The sequence below is a fragment of the Suricata suricatta genome, chromosome 5 (assembly GCF_006229205.1).
Source record: "Suricata suricatta isolate VVHF042 chromosome 5, meerkat_22Aug2017_6uvM2_HiC, whole genome shotgun sequence".
NCBI lineage: Eukaryota > Metazoa > Chordata > Mammalia > Carnivora > Herpestidae > Suricata > Suricata suricatta.
Window position 1 is genome coordinate 98,894,146 of NC_043704.1, and position 16,618 is coordinate 98,910,763.

The window sequence follows — 16,618 nt, forward strand, 5'->3', positions numbered from 1 at the left end:
CACCAAGCTTGAGTTTGACAATAAATCACCTCTCATCCCGTCAATGGCTGCCCAGTTCTGAGACACTGCATTCACTGCTTCTACTCCATTTCAAAACAATAAGTAAGTATTTCTATAAATCACTGTGTCTTAAAGAAAGGAGGAGAGAGATATTGATTCTGAAGAACTTTTCTGAAAACCTCTTCTCTGCCTATCCTAACTGCCCAAGCCCAGCTCTACTCTCCCTTCCCCTGCAAGGGACATCACACAATAATGGAAAGAAATGTTGCAAACAAAATGAAGAGACAGAAGACAATGTGTAGTCAGAAAAAGTGCCTGACGTAATTCTTATATGCCTATTGAACAACCATAATTCTGAGAACTCAGCAAGTTCTCAGCAAGTATCTTTAGTTACAGTCAAGCAAAAATCCATCTTTTAATATATACAGTTTTCTAATTTTCATATTTGCACCAATTACTGTGGCTATTCCTTTATTTGCTGAAAATACACATCTCTCATGCGCATCAAAATTAGGTTTCCTCATCCAGTAGGCCTTTATTGATACTGTAACCAATTTTGAATATTCTTTCATTTACTTATGCACACTGTTTACTCTATGATGGTTTGGGTATGTTGCAATATCTTATCCTAAGTGTCCTTCAGTCACTTTGCCTGTCTGTGCCAAGAATCTAGCTTTTCAATTATATTGTAAGCACTTGAGAACACAGACTGTCTTTAAGGTCTTTTGTAGTACAGTGTCTAGGGCCGTATTTTTGCACAGCTATGGAAAATATATTGTGATCAAACTTCTGAGTTTCATGGATCTTATTTCTAGAATAGCCGCATTACTATTACTTTTCTTCCCATTATTTCTAACACACAGCCTTAATAACACTAGATAGTAGGTAAATATTTTTTTGACTGAATGAACAGAGTTTTAAAATATGTATGGCCTATGAGTTCTTGCAGAAGTTGAGAGAAATGGTGAAAAGAGATGGAGGGGTCTGGAGTGTAGGAGGTGGCAAGAAATGTGAGAGCGTGACATCCGTAGTAACTTCTATTTACTTTCCTTGGATTTTTTATTCATAAGATACACATTGACCTTAAAGAAATAAGATTGAGGAAAATGAGTAGAATGAGGATGTATCTGAGGAAAAACTAATAGAAAGAAAGATAAATGGGGGGGGTAGAGAGAAAGGGAGGAAGGAAGGCAGGAAGGAAACATAAAAGAATTATAAAACTTAGTTTTATCTTCCTTACTGTTGGTCAAAGCAGTAAAAGGAGCATGCTCAGTAGTATGTGTAGATGCAGTATTAAGGCTTGTGCTCAGTTGCTTAAACATTTACAAATAAGAGCAATAATTTAGTAGGCTTGGTTGATTTCTCTACATTAAGATTGCTTAACTGAATGAAAATTCTATCACTTCAGTGAAAATTTTACTGGAATGTTAATCCAGCTAAGAGTATTAAATAAAACAGGGCATACCTACAAGCATTACATGTCCCACTTTCCTTTGGAGAGATAACAAACTTAAAACTATCCCAGCCAAAATGCACAGGATTTTCAACCGAGAGTGACAGGATATGACTAGCTCCATTCCTACAGTTTAGACTCTAATCTTGTGGACAAACGTGAGGTAAAATTAGATGATGAGAAAAGAATTGCAAGGATGATCATACGAATGAATACACAAAATATATTTCTACCTTGAAAGATCCAAATTATAATGCATAGCTGAGCACATTTTCACTTAGGTGATGAAACTTTAACAAGAGAACAAAAGTCATCTGTGTTCTTATTAAAGTTTGAATCTTGAAATGCTACTATAATCATAGTCTCCTCTGTTTATAATAAAGTCATCAATGAAAGTTTAATTGATGGCAAATTTAGCCCAATAAGAAACATACAAGGCAATTTCAGACACACACATTTTTTAAAACTAAACTGTGACCACCTATTTTATTGATTTTCATTAAAGCTATGGATTTTGATGTGAAAATGCAGCCCTTTTTAGGTATCTGAAACCTTGCCATTGTTGTGCTACATCTTAGCTCTCTTGAATGTCTAAATTCGTGTTAAAATTGTATATTCTCATTGACATCTTATGTTGCTTTGAGACATACTTGTGTTTGAACTCTAATGATTAGAGATAAAATGATCCCAAACTGTACAATAACATCTTTTAATGCATTGAAGGTATAATTCAAGTATTGTAGAAGTTGTTGTGCAAAAGGACTGCAGAACTTCAAACCGCTGTCAAAGCAAATAAATGGCATGTAGTCCAGTATGTCTCAGAAGATGTAACATAAGAATTTCCTGCTAGTCAAGGAATGTAGAGATAATAAATTCTTTAAACAAAAAGTAGACAGTAAATATATTCAGATTTTAAAGCAAAATATTCACTTGTAGAGATATGTATACCAATATCCCACATCTTGTATTATTTCTCTTAATAAAAAAGCTATAACAATATTTTAAAAAGTTAATATATGGCTTACAAAAGCCCTTAACATGAGGTATAAATTGATTTTCATCTCTCAACCCATTGTAAAAGTTAGTAAACATTTCAACTTGAATTTTTCTGAATAGCCAGCTGTTGTAGAAAAATGATCTTGTACGGAGAGCAGATATCATAATAATTAATAACTCTAAAGAAAAGCTTCCCATGCCTTAAAAACGCAAACTATAGGTTTTATTGAGGTTTTGTAAAGTGCAGATATCTAATAAAACCAAAAGAGCATTTCGCACTGCCTATTAAAGTGTAATTTTTAATTGCTTATAGCTCTGAAATTCTGATATAATCAGATATGCTATAAATAGTTTAGAATCTCCTATCATTGTGGTATACAGATCCTATTGAGTCAATATTACTTCATTAAGGATTATGTTCTCATCTTAAGAGACTTAAGTGTCAAAATCAAGTGAAAAATATAAAAGACTAACCCCAACAAGTATTAATCCTTGTTAAATGAGTACTATAGGGATTTAGGATTCCCCCGTCTCCTGCTATTATCAGGTGAAGAAATGACCGGGTATGAAAAGACTACTGTAGTTCATAATCTCATCCTTTTGTTCAAGTCTGTCCACTAAAGCTAATATAGTTTAGTGGAAAGCTATGTGCCATAGATAAGCAGAGATAGTAAGTCTCACTGCGAAATGTCTTTCCCCTGTGAAAACAGGGTGTGAGATCTTGGAGCTTCTTTTTGTCCTAATCCTAAAATGACTAGTCTGTAATAATATAGCTTGAAAATTGAAGAAGGTTTTAAAGAGTTTCAGTTTTCCACTCTAACCCTAGAATATGGAATGAGGCTAAGCTTTAGAAGAATGTCTTCATGATCTCGCTATCGTGTTATAAAAAAGGGAACAAAGAAGCTCTATATTCAGAACTTGGACACTCTACCCGTGCCCGCCCTGCCGGTGTCTCCTTTCGAACGTCCATCCCTGTACGCCATGTGGTGAACGCACTAGGGGCTACAGCAGAAACCTCAAAGGAAGACCTTTTCTCATCCCTTAAAACGGTCTTAGACCCTACATTAGCTCAAATCTTTTAAAATGTAGTGTAGCTTAAAAGCATAAAGGGTTCTTTCTCCCTCTTCTGGCCTATCAGTGTAGTCGGTATTGACAGGGATGTCTTAGGATTTTGAATCAGACCAAATTTAAACCATGAATGGGATATGTGTAAAGCTGGAAGACACTGATTTCTTTTTGTTAGAAGCTGAATTCGGCACATAGAGAACTCAGTAGTATAATGTTTAAGAGATGTTGAATCCTGTCAGATCTCGGTGAGAATCCCTGTTCAGCCATTAATACCTACATAATCTTGGACAGGTTGTTTTAACCTTTCTGAAGTGCTTAAACTTCTTTAATGGTCAGATTTATATTACTAAAAGATCACTCCAGCAGCTGTGAAGAATGAACTGAAGGGAACCAGGATGGCAGCTAAGAAAACTGTCTTCTTTCGCTTGCAACACTTGTAGATGTACTGAGTGTTATGTAGATAAATAGTAAAAAGAAAAAAAAAAAGTTCCCTGTACATCCTTCAGTCAGGCTCCCTTAATGTTAAATATCTCACACAATGAAGACATATGTCAAAACTAAGAAACTGACAGTGGTACAATGTCATTAGCTAAACTACAGGCTTCATCTAGACTGCAGTAGGGTTTGTTTGTGTTTTTTTTTCACTAATTTCCCTTTTCTGTCCCAGGATCCAACCCAGGATATTATATTTCATTTAATAGTGCCACTTTATTATTTTATTTTTTCCAAATCCCATCCTAAAGATACTTATCACCTGGAGTAGTTGGTAGCCGTGCAGATAGAGGGGAGTAGATGTGAAACATGCTAGAGCTAGGAACTACAGAATGGCCATGAGCCGTGAAGAAAAGGAAAGAACCAAGAAGGACTTGTGGTTTCTACCTTGGAGAACTGAGTGGATGTTGGTGATTTTTATTGAGACAGGATGACTAGAAGGTGGGATGGGAACATGTTTAGAAGGAAAATCATGAGTTTCATTTTTAGACTTGTAAGATGCAAGTATTAGCAGTGATGTATGCAAAACATTTAGATCAATGGTTGCCACATAGTAAGTATTCAATAAATGATGGCCACTATGCAATGTTCATCATCATCATCACCATCATCATTATTACCATCACTACAAACATTATTATCAGAAAAGAATTTCAATATTGTTTCAGGTTGCCAAGAGACGTTTTATGAAGATGTCAGTGAGAGAGCCATTCCTGTTTGGATCCACACTTTCTCTGTGGAGCTTTTTCAGGGACATATCAAATCGGAGTGTACGTTGGAAATGGCAAACCTAGTTTCAGGCTTCAGCAGGATGTGTGGATAACATTCCCATCCTTCTCTATCCCAATTTAGGTCTTAAGTAGGGACTCTATAGTGCAAAGGGCTCCACTGTATGAAGCCAAGTTGACAGGGCACCACACAATTTGGGCAAAGGCACAGCAGTATAAAAGTGCACAAAATGTTAAAACTTAAGAGGTTTGTTGAGTTGGAGAGAATAGTTAAAAATACTAATAAGGCAAATTGGAGCCATAGAGAGAAGGGCTTAAATGTATACTAAGGAGTTTGAAGTATATCCCAATAGAGGGAATATTATATATTTTTGTAATATCAAGATACTTGTCAGTGGAAAAACTACAACAGTGTAATAATGAATTCTAATTTCAAAAATCCGATAAGCGACATGATTTCTTATGTTCAGTCAGTCCTAAGCATAGTTCTCTTCAAAGTACTAAGAATGGATATCTTAAGGGTGAGACTGGTGAATTTAGCAAAAGGAGTCACTTTTGTTTTTTTATAGAAATATTTAGTAGATTTTTATGCTGGAAAAGGTCCAAGGATGTTCTAAAGGTTCACTTATCATGTGCCTTACCTCTATCCACCTGATTTCATTCCTTTCAAGTCAGAGAGAATGAGAAGACTAACATGGGAAAAATGAGAGATTGCCCTTAATTCCCTATGCAGGATGGTAAAATATTTTAGATCCCACCATAAGTTTTATCTAAAGTAAAATTATAGAAGTTGATTCTGGTTGAGCCAAAGAAGTGAGGCATCTGCACGGTGAGAAAGGGTAGTATCTGTTCATGGTGCTATGGGTACTTCCTTTGTGCTGTATGTAGCCAAATGGCTCACACTTTGCCAACTACCTGATCTTACAAGCATCAACATGTATCTAGCCTTAATCAATGATCAGCCACCCTGACTAGAATTTTATAGTTTATATTGAATATAAACCATACATTTTATAATATATATTGAATAGTTTATATTGAATCTTGTGGTGGGTCCATTCTACATGTGCCTTGAACATAAATGAGGGACAAAAGGGCAGCTGTGATGTGCTGATGGATCTGACATCAGGAAATGAGCTGTATACATACTAAAATATTAAACATTTAGAGCTATTCTACCATTCATTAGATGGGAAGTGGATGTATGTAAGTTGATAGAAGCAAGTCCAAAAAACGAGCAAGTTCCTTCATAACAATGAGCAGTCTTTCATACTTCTCTATGTATTTTCCCAGTGTTTGCATTATGGGGCATTATACACATCACCTAAATTATTTTATTGTGTTGACATAGGACCTGAGACTCAGATTCTTCAGTGTGAATGGTATGGAAAAAATGAAACTAATTTCACTTACTTGTTTATGGCCTTATATTGATTTACTCTCTTCCATGGGCCCTCATATATATCCTTTATTTATTATATATGCTTATATTATATTCTCTGAATGCACATGCATTCTAAACAGTGGAAAATAATAAATAAGATTTAAAGCATTCACAAACAAGGGAATGTTATTAAGAAAATCAATGTTTTCACTTAGAACCAGCAATGTAGAATCCAGGCCATGATTCCCATTAGTATATTTTGTCCTTTAACTGCAGCCCTTGTGAATAGTTGAAATGTCATTGAAGATTGATTTCACATAGGTGTGTGACAGATAAGAATGCAGATGTTTAAAAACATTCCTGGGGCATCTGGGTGGCTCAGTCAGTTAAGCATCTAACTTCGGCTCAGGTCATGATCTCACGGTTCATGAGTTCGAGCCCCACGTCAGGCTCTGTGCTGACAGCTCAGAGTCTGGAGCCTGCTTCGAATTCTGTGTCTCCCTTTCTCTCTGCTCCTCCCTAATTCATGCTCTGTCTTTCAAAAATAAATAAAGTTAAAACACATTAAAAACATTCCCATCTCCTCCTTACCCAGAGGGTTATTAATATTTCTGGTGTTACTTGAAGTAACTGTCTCAACTCTCTGCTTTGCTTTTCCTATGCAGACACAGCCACCACAGTGTTCAGTGGACAATTTACTATTTTCATAATTTAATATTGTTAGAATAGAAATAGGAGAAGAATCTTCAATAATGTATGTGCCATTTAAAAATATCTTTGGAAGGTCTCTGCATAAGCTTCTATAGGTTTCTTCCCTAAAGTAAAATATGTAATTTTTCAAGGCTTATTACTCTTGAATGACTTTAGCATTGCTGTCTGTAACACTGCTGCTTGACTTTTTCCTCGTTTATATTGTACTGGTAATTTCCTCCATTTTTATCTTCTTTGTTTTTTTGAGTGAAGAATTTAATTCTATAACCTTAAATTTTAAATCTGCTATAAGACAGGCAACAAAAGGGCAGGGATTTTATGAATAAAATGATATAACATGATGCCTCTTAAATGTGACTTTTAGGTATGTTCTAGGAATGATGCAAAGTTACTTTCAAAAAGCTGGTGGGGTATTAACAAGAATTTTCGGTACTATATTTTGCATAGAGTTATTCAACATCCTTGCTTGAAGGCAAGCCATTGTAAATACAAAACTATGTAACCTCAAGGAATTGACAAACTAGTTTTGGGAGATGGGACTTACACATGCAAATTCGTTTAAGGTACTGAAACTATTGGTATAGACAAAACACAATAGCAATGAAGAAGTTAAATTACTGTTTGACAGATATTCAGATGGTATCTAATCTGATGTCCTCAACACCCAGCTCAGCCCCAAGCATGAACTTCTTGGAATGCTGAAGAGCATAGCTTTAGCTCCCTGGTTGTTCATTGCCCTTTTCAGTTTCAGTCTGTGCTAGCTTAAATCAACTCTTAAGTTTGTAGAACAGCAAAGTCTGGGAATTATTTGAAGGAAAAGATTAACCACAATTCTACACTTTAAAGTCCTGGGCTGCTGAATCTCTTAATGACACAGTTATAATTATTCAAACTATTACAATTTTTAAAAAAGCATTCTCGATTTGGAAAAGTGCTGACTTGTCTGAACAACTGCATCTGAAATCATTAAGCAATCCTTTTACAAGAAAAAAAAGAATTTCATATCATCATGGTTTAAAATATTCATTTAAGCATATTTTATGAAAATAAACTCCAGCTCCTCAAATTTGGGTATACTGCCATCTTTATCTCTGAACTGATTAATAATCACTGATTCCATGCAACCTTTTATGAACAGTAGGGAAGACCTACTTAAACTGCTAAGAGAGAATGGCTGAGATTATAGTGGTTGTGCAGTTGAGGATCAGGTTTTTTTCCAGAATCTTCCAGGTTGTTCTCACAGCTCTCACCACTCTGCAATACTCTTCTAATTTCAATAAAAAATATTGATCTATGCAATAAATCTGTAAGAGCCAGCAATATTCTGCTCTTAAGAACTTAGAGGCCCTTAAAGTAAAAATCATAAGCACAATAAAACCAGTTCATAATGGAAAATATCAGCCATCTGCAGAATAACCCATGAAGTTATTTCTGTTAGGGAGTTTCTTATATAATCACATTTGGTCAGAATGATTTCGGGAAGTCTCAGGAATCCATGATAGGAACAAGATAGTCTATTGATTTTATAATCCAAATATTTCTGGAATTATTTCTCTCCATCTCTAAGAAACCATTCATAAGCCATTATAATTTATTCCTGAACTATAACAATAGCTAATTATTCTAACCATATTCAATCTTGATCCTGCATGTATTAAACACCAATACAACAGCAGAAATATAATTTGAAAATCATTTTTAATCCATTTCTTCCCTGCTTAAAAACCCTTCAAGAATTCCCTATGGTCCTTCTTAGAAAGTCCACAATTCAGGAATACCCTGCATGATCTCTACCTCCCAAATCTTCACTGCTACATCCTCATCTTGATTCTAACTCTTTTAGTCATGCACTGAGCTCCAGGTATATCCATTTTCTATTTATTACTTAAAATATCCAAATTATGTTCCACTTGAGGACCCTCTTCCATATCCCCACTGCCTATTTGGGAAGGGCGGGCCATCCTATTAACCCTTGAAGCCCCCCCTCACTTAAAAACTCACTTACACAGGAAAGCCTTTTCTAATTTCCTACAGGAAACCAGTTCTTCTGTGTTGCAGTCTCATAACACCAACTTAGTTTTTTTCTTGAGAGTAATGAAGCTAGTTGTAATTAGGTATTCATATGTTTACCTCTTTAGTAATTAACTCCATCACTAAACTGTAAGTTCATTGAAGACAGAAATCATACCTGCTTTGTAAATGTGGTGTTTTCATGATTCAGTCAGTGCTTAGCACATGGTCTGTGTTCAATAAATATTATTAGTGAATTATTCAATGAATAAATAAAAACTAAAACATAATCAAGTTGGAGGAAAAACTATGAAAACCAAGAACTGAATAAAGGAAGTTGGTGAGCATGAATTCATGAGAACCTCTTCAACACTGTCTCAGGGAGGTAGGTGTTCCATGAGAAAATATCAAGGTTAAATGTCCTGCTGTGAATCCTAATAAATTATCTATTAAGATTATTCAGCTCTAATCCTGCCTCGATTCTATGTTCCCAAAATAATATTCTCTTTTCAGTTTTTTTCTTTCCTTTCTATTTTTTCAGAAAGAAAAACCACTGGAAACAGATGAAGTATCCCAGTCTCCATAACACAATTTTCATTTTTAAAAATTGGCATTCTGGTGTATACATCAATCCCTTGTTATTTTAGTTAGTATGAGTCAGGCTCAAAATCTAAATATCTCTCCCAGGAGGGAAGAATGGATGATAAGTCAGAAGACAAGATTTTGAAAAATGTAGCCTACTTAAGGCTACAGTGTATCTGAAATCAAAAGCATGAGCACAACTAATATAGGTAGGAATTTAGATTCTAGTTAATTTTTTTTAAATGTCTAAAAGAGACTTCAAGCATATAGAATAGGAACTGATGTTAAACGTGGACAGAGCTGGGGATTCAATAACCAAAGCAACCAAAATCAGAGGAGATGGAGCAAAACGAGAGTGGTCAGAAAAACTCGCCTGCCAGGAGCGCTGTTGTTCGTAGTCTTCAGTACAGGAAGGAGCACGCTGCCCGCTGGGCCAGCTGCGTTTAAAGCATAACGTGCCGCAGAGACACTAAGGACTCGACACAAAGGCAGCATCACAGCAAGTATTGCCGTTAGAAACTGGCCAGGGCGGCAGGAGAATGTGGAGTTACGGTCTGTTGGTTAGGAGATGCGCTCTGGAGTTAGAATGCCTGGTATTGAATCCCAGCACTTCCCCTAGTAGCTCTGTCATTTTGGGCAAATAATTTTACCTTTTTTAAAGCGCTAATTTCCCTTACTGAAAAACAGGAATAGGAATAATGGCATCAGGTTGTGAAAATTAGATGGGAGTTTATGTATATACTGCTGCTTAGCATAGTTCATGGCATAACATAATGCTTTGTAACTGTAATAACAATGCCCTAAGTATAATAAACTGCTATGTTTAAATCATTATAATAAGCATTCATAGGAGGAGTGAAAGCAGGGGTGAAGAAAGAGAAATTTGGAGATAAATGACTTTGAATTCCTATCATATAGATATTTATGATTTAAATTGAAAGATTTTCTTTCCTTTCTTACTTTTTTTTTTTTTTTTTTTTGAGAGAGAGTAAGAGAGTGAGGGAGGGGCAGAAAGAGAATCTTAAGCAGGCTCCATGCCCACCCATCTCGGAGCCCCATGCTGGGCTCAATTTTACCACTGTGAGATCATGACCTGAATGAAATCAAGAGCTGGACACTTAACCGACTGAGCCACCCAGGTGCCCCAGGAAGATTTTCTGATTGAAAAAATCAAGAGCCTATCCTGTCACTGTTTGCACAGGACACGTTTTTTTTTTTTTTTTGGCAGAAGGCTTAGTTATACAAGAGGGAAGAAAGATGAAGTACAGAGATTAACTTGGTAGAACATGGTTAATTTATTTAACCTTTTAAAAATTTATTTTGGCAAATGGAATTAAAAAAGCTTACTAGAGGACAATTAGCAAAGTGATTTAGGGACATGAAAAGTAACATTCCTCTTTAAACAGAGACATTATTTCATATTAAAATAAAATCTTCATGCAAAAGCTCACATGAAATAAGTGATTTGTGGTTTGGACTTATTGTGTGTAACAGTACAACAGCAAGTGAATGATACTCACTTCCTTTGAAAGATTCTGAGCAAATTTATGGAATGTTTGTGTAATGGAGAAATTTAAGATTTCAAAAATAAAAACTGCATCACAGGAAACAAGGAACATTGTGATAGAAATAAAAGAATGGTTCAGTACACACACTGTTACACATATATACTAGGCAGGTGAGTGGTCACAAACAATAGCTATCGAAGCAACAAATTATAAGAGAAAGGCTATCAAATTAATATTTTACTAGTAAGGCACAAAACAGTGATTTGGTAACAGAAGGTCATCTTGCGCAGTTTAGATCATATCAGAATAGCAACTGTTACCAGCAAGATAGAACAAATTTTAAGTTAGCAACTCTAAGAAGCTATTACACAACTGAGCTAAACATTGGTTTTGAGTTTTTGATTAAAACTATATTGATGAATCAATTAAAATGGGACTGAAAAGAAGAAACTGGTATGAAAGCGTGTGCCAGGAGTAACTGGTTGGCTCAGTCGGTTGAGTGTCTAACTCTTGGTTTCTGCTCAGGTCATGATCCCACAGTTCGTGGGTTTAAGCCCACATCAGGCTCTGCCCTGACCGTGTGGAACCTGCTTGAAATTCTCTGTTTCTGCCCCTCCCTCACTTTCTTTCTCCCTCTCTCTCTCAAAAATAAATAGAGATTAAAAAAAAAAAAAGAGTGTGCCAGGAGATCTAGCAGGTGCATGCATGTGTATGTAAAATAAATATGTTTGGCAGAAAACAAAAGGGTAAACAATCAACTGACTAATAAGAATAAACCAGTGATAGCAAATATGAAATGATGTAAGGAAGTTCAGTTGACCACATAGAGTGACCTTGGAAGTGTGATAAAAATTTCCTACTTCCTGAAACTTGTGTAAATAATGCACCAGGGGGATCTCATTTACCAAGGATCAGAATAAGATTAATTTTAATTCAGCAAAAGTAAAAATCTAGAGACAAATTTACTGATTAAAGAAATGTCGTACCAGTATCAACATGTCTAAATGTTGCCAGTTATTATAGAGTTTTAATCAAGAAGTTATGAGGTCAAAGCATAATCCTTAAACCTATGTGCAAAGGCCTTGGGAAAGGAAATTCTTAGGAATAGTCCACTCTTACCACAACTGAAGCTAGGGCTGGTTTCTGCTTCACTAAAACCACAAGGATGTCTCCAAATTCTGAACAGTAGTTAACAGTAATAATGAACTGTGTTTGACTGAAGGGTGTTGGAGTGTGCACAAGAGCATACAGGTACCAAATTAAAACTATTAACTTTGAATTCCATATAAATATTTTGCCTTAAGTTCTTCTAAACATTTGCATCAATACATCTGTCCTTCTGTTAAAAGCCTTCTCTTAAATTTATTTTGTTTAATAAACTTTATTTCTGTGGATCATCGTGCTGCATTGTATCATCCGAGGTTATACCTTTCAAGCTTTCTGTAGACATATGTGTTCTAAAAGGTTTCCTACACTGTATCACCACATTTTGAAATTTCAGTTTATTAGTTTGATATTCCAGGTTGCATTAAAGCCTCTGCAAAGTTTTATTTGTTTTTAACATAGCTTACCTTTAAACATTTATTTCAAATGAATAACGGAAGTAAATTCCATTTACCCCAAACAAAAACTAAGAAGCAATGAATTTTTTCCTCATAGAAAAATTTATGACAAAATTAGGCACTGGAGAAGAGACAAAAACTGCATGTACATACAAAAACAGAGATCAAAACATATAGAGGCCCTTTTCCCATTTCTGTGACGCAGCAACAAGTAATAATCTTGCCTTCCTCAAAAAAAAAAAAAGCCCATGAATTAATACCATGTTCAGAAGTATGCAGTCAGTATTCACCTTCACAAAATTTTCCTCCTCCCATTTAAAATGGGGTTCCAGAGGTTAATGGGAAAGTAAAAGATATCCTTTAAGATGTATGTTCATCAAAATTGCATTGGAGGAAAACAATGACAAATGTAGTTCTGACAAAATCTACCTATATAATTAGTCCTTTACATTAATAATTATTTACATATTAATTACACATACAATTAACTGAATACAATTACAAAAGGATATATTCCATATAATTAATTAATAATATTTATTAATAGTAGTAAGATATGAAATGTCCCAAACTTTCAAGTAAAAGTGTTTTATTTTGTTGTAGTTGCAAATCAAAATAGTTTATTCTTTTTATTCCTGAGTACAGGCATCTCTTGCTTTAATGTGCTTATGTGTTTTGCACATAATTAAGTTTATTTATTTATTTATCTTTTTATTTTTATTTATTTATATTTTGCAAATTGAAAGTTTGTGTCCACCTTGCATGGAGAAAGTCTATCAGTGCCATTTTTCCAATAACATTTGCTCACTTTGTGTCTCTACATCACATTTTGGTAATTCTTACAATGTTTCTTACTTTTTCATTATTTTTATATTTATTATAAATATATAATATTTGTATTATAATTATAATATAATATATAATATACATCTTTTCTGTTATAATAATATATAATTATGGAATCAGTGGTTTGTGAGCACTGCTGAAAGCTCAGGTGATAATAAGCACTTTTAGCAATAAAGTCTTTTTTTTCCTTTTTGTTAAATTTAAAATTTACTTACTTACCATGCAGTGCAGTATTGGTTTCAGGAGTAGAATTCAGTGATTCATCACTGACATACAACACCCAGCGCTCATCAAAACTGCCCTCCTCTGTACCCATCACCCATCTAGCCCGTCTCCTACCCACCTCCCTCTGTCAACCCATAGTTTGTTCTCTATCATTAAGAGTCTCTTGTGGTATAAAAAGTCCCAAACTTTCAAACATAAATTTTACGGAGTTTATTAAGTTTTTAAGGAGTCTGTATTACCTGCTTACCCTTATTAGAGAGGAGCTTCAATGGTATGGCATCTTAAAGCCTATCCTATTTTTACTGCCCTAAAAAGACTAGCAATTTATAAAATCCTATGTTGTGGTTTAGAAAAGGTGAGATGAAATAACGAATTGTTTTAAAACATGTGTTTTGCTTGATTTAAGGTTGAAATATATATGAGGTAGTCACAAAACAACCGCACCAGGGAACATTTTAGATCTAATTTTAAAGCAGTAAGATAATGGATGCCACTCTCTTTTCAACTATATGATACCTCTCCTAAGGATGAGAAATCTTAAAGAGAAATTATTTGTCAAATGTATTTGTCACTAAACACGCTAATACTTTATTCAAGCATTTAAAGGGGAAACTTCCATTTTTTACATAAGTGCCTAATATTTATTCAGGAAATTTGCTAACAAGGGCTTATTAATCATCTGGGTATAAAAAAAATAAAACCAGCACATTTTTATTTCTAAGAAAAAATCTAAGTATAACCACTACATCTAGCACAGCTAGAGTCCAAAAATTTATAAAAGTGATTCACTCTGAATTTGTACTGTGAAGTCTAGGTTTTAAAGGTTCATATTGATGGGGGTTGCTATGTTAACCCTGAAAATACATCAACTATGTGGGCTGGCCTTAGTTTTATGAATGTGTTACACATTGAATGTTGTCTCCCCAAAACTCCTATCTTAAACACTAATGCCCAATGTTATAGCATCAGTAGGTAGAGACTTTGGAAGTTAATCCATGGAGCTGGAGCATTCAGGAATGCAGTTACTACCCTCAAAAACAGATAGCAGCAAACTTTCTTGCCCCTTCCACAATGTGAGGACACAGTGAGAAGACTGTGGTCCATAAACAAGGAAGTGGGATTTTACCTAACATCAAACCTACTGGTGCCTTGATCTTGGACTTCCCAGCTTTCAGAACTGTATGAAATAATGTTCTTTTCTTTATAGCTATAGTATCTTGTTATGGCAACAAAAGAGGCTAAAAAAAAAAAAAAGGCTAGGGGTTGACAGGGAATTATGCACATTTTGCATCATTCCATTAAACAATACCTTAACTATTCCTGCTTGAGCCAGACCTCAAGAATGATAAGAAAGTATAGGAAAGGAGATTTAAAAAGGTTATTAGGCTATTCAGGATGGTATGTGTCAGTCTTAATAGGCCAAAACTTTTCTCAAAAAAAGAAGTCTGTCTCAGTGTCTTTCTTGCTTTTTGTCAATGTATGCTTGTAACTTTCAGAGTTTACATCGTTATGGGTAAAGGATTATATAGACTTGAATAATATTCCTGGGAAATTTACATTTTGGTGGGATAATTTACCTCCATTAGCTATAAAATGTGTATCCACTTTTACTAATACAAAGAATATGAGAGTGTATGATTATAAAATTAGTTTGTTTTTCAGAGTCACCTGGAAAGTGGGACACATGTGGACTTTATTCTAAAATCTGTTTCCTTGAAGTATACACTGAGGATGAGGACATTAAAAAAAGCATGGCTCAGTAGGTTAAAGAGTCCACTTTAGCTCAGGTCATTATGTCACTGTTCCTGAGTTCAAGCCCCCCATTGGGCTCTCTGCTGTCAGTGCAGAGCCCACTTTGGATACTCTATCTTTATCTCTATGTGCCCTTTCCCCCTCTCAAAATAAACATTAAAAAAAAAACTATAAGGGAGTTTTGAGGAAACGTTAGTGTTGTAATGAGCCCTAATTAGAAGTTCTATAAAATGATACACAAGGACATACACATAGAGTCAGGTCGGTCTGACATAACTCTTGATTTTGGCTCAGGTCATGATCTCACAGTTCAAGGTATTGAGCCCTGCGTAGGACTCTGCACTGAGGACACAGAACTTGCTTGGGATTCTCTTTCTCCCTCTTTCTCTCTGCCCTTCCTGGGCTCACACACTCTTACACGTGTGCTCTCTCTCTCAAGATAAATAAATAAACTTTAAAAATAATTTTAAAAGTTTTAAAATAAAAATAAGATATACATAGGAGGAACCCTGTTTTTATATATAAATACCTAATGTTAGTAGCTTTCATGAGTATCCCTTTCAGGAGTCTAGAGACATCTTGTGAAAAGTTAATGCTCACAGGGGTAGTTTGATGTCTTTAATAAGCTTTGTCAGTTTACTCAAGCTATCCTTTACCCTTGACAGATAAACAGAGTTCTGTAGTAGAAATCTGAAGGCCTTTACCTTCTGCTTCTGCTAATAAGGACATTTAGTAAGTGGTACTTGTTTTAATAGTTGCCTATTTCTCAGTTTTGGGAACCTTTTACCTGGGAAGAGTCTGACCAACTGCAAAAGACTTAATAAATGGTGCTGGGCAAGGAGGGGAAGCAAAGGCTGAGAAAATAGTGGCAAATTTTATGAAAGTAATGAGAGATACTAACATGGTTTGTTTCAGTTGGGTATGAGTCCACCGATTTGGATATAGATTAAGGTTTGGAAAGTATTGGGACAGAACTGAGGATGGGATAAGCTTTCTTCAGACTGCACAGGAGAGATCACACTATTGAGACTAGACAAAGAGATCTGGAAAGGTGTTTAAACTTTACTCTAAGGGGATGACATAACTGATCGTTTCAAAGAAAACATACTGAAACATACATGTAACAGGAGTTTAGAATTGGGTAGCTTTTGTTTGTTTTAGTGAATTAATTTTGGTAAATCAATGCTTCAATGTTTGATATTACGGAGAATATAAAGACTAGAGACACCCTATATTATATTTTCTGTCTCAAATGTAATTTTTTTAAATCTGTACTCACTATAGATTAAAATTCCATTAAG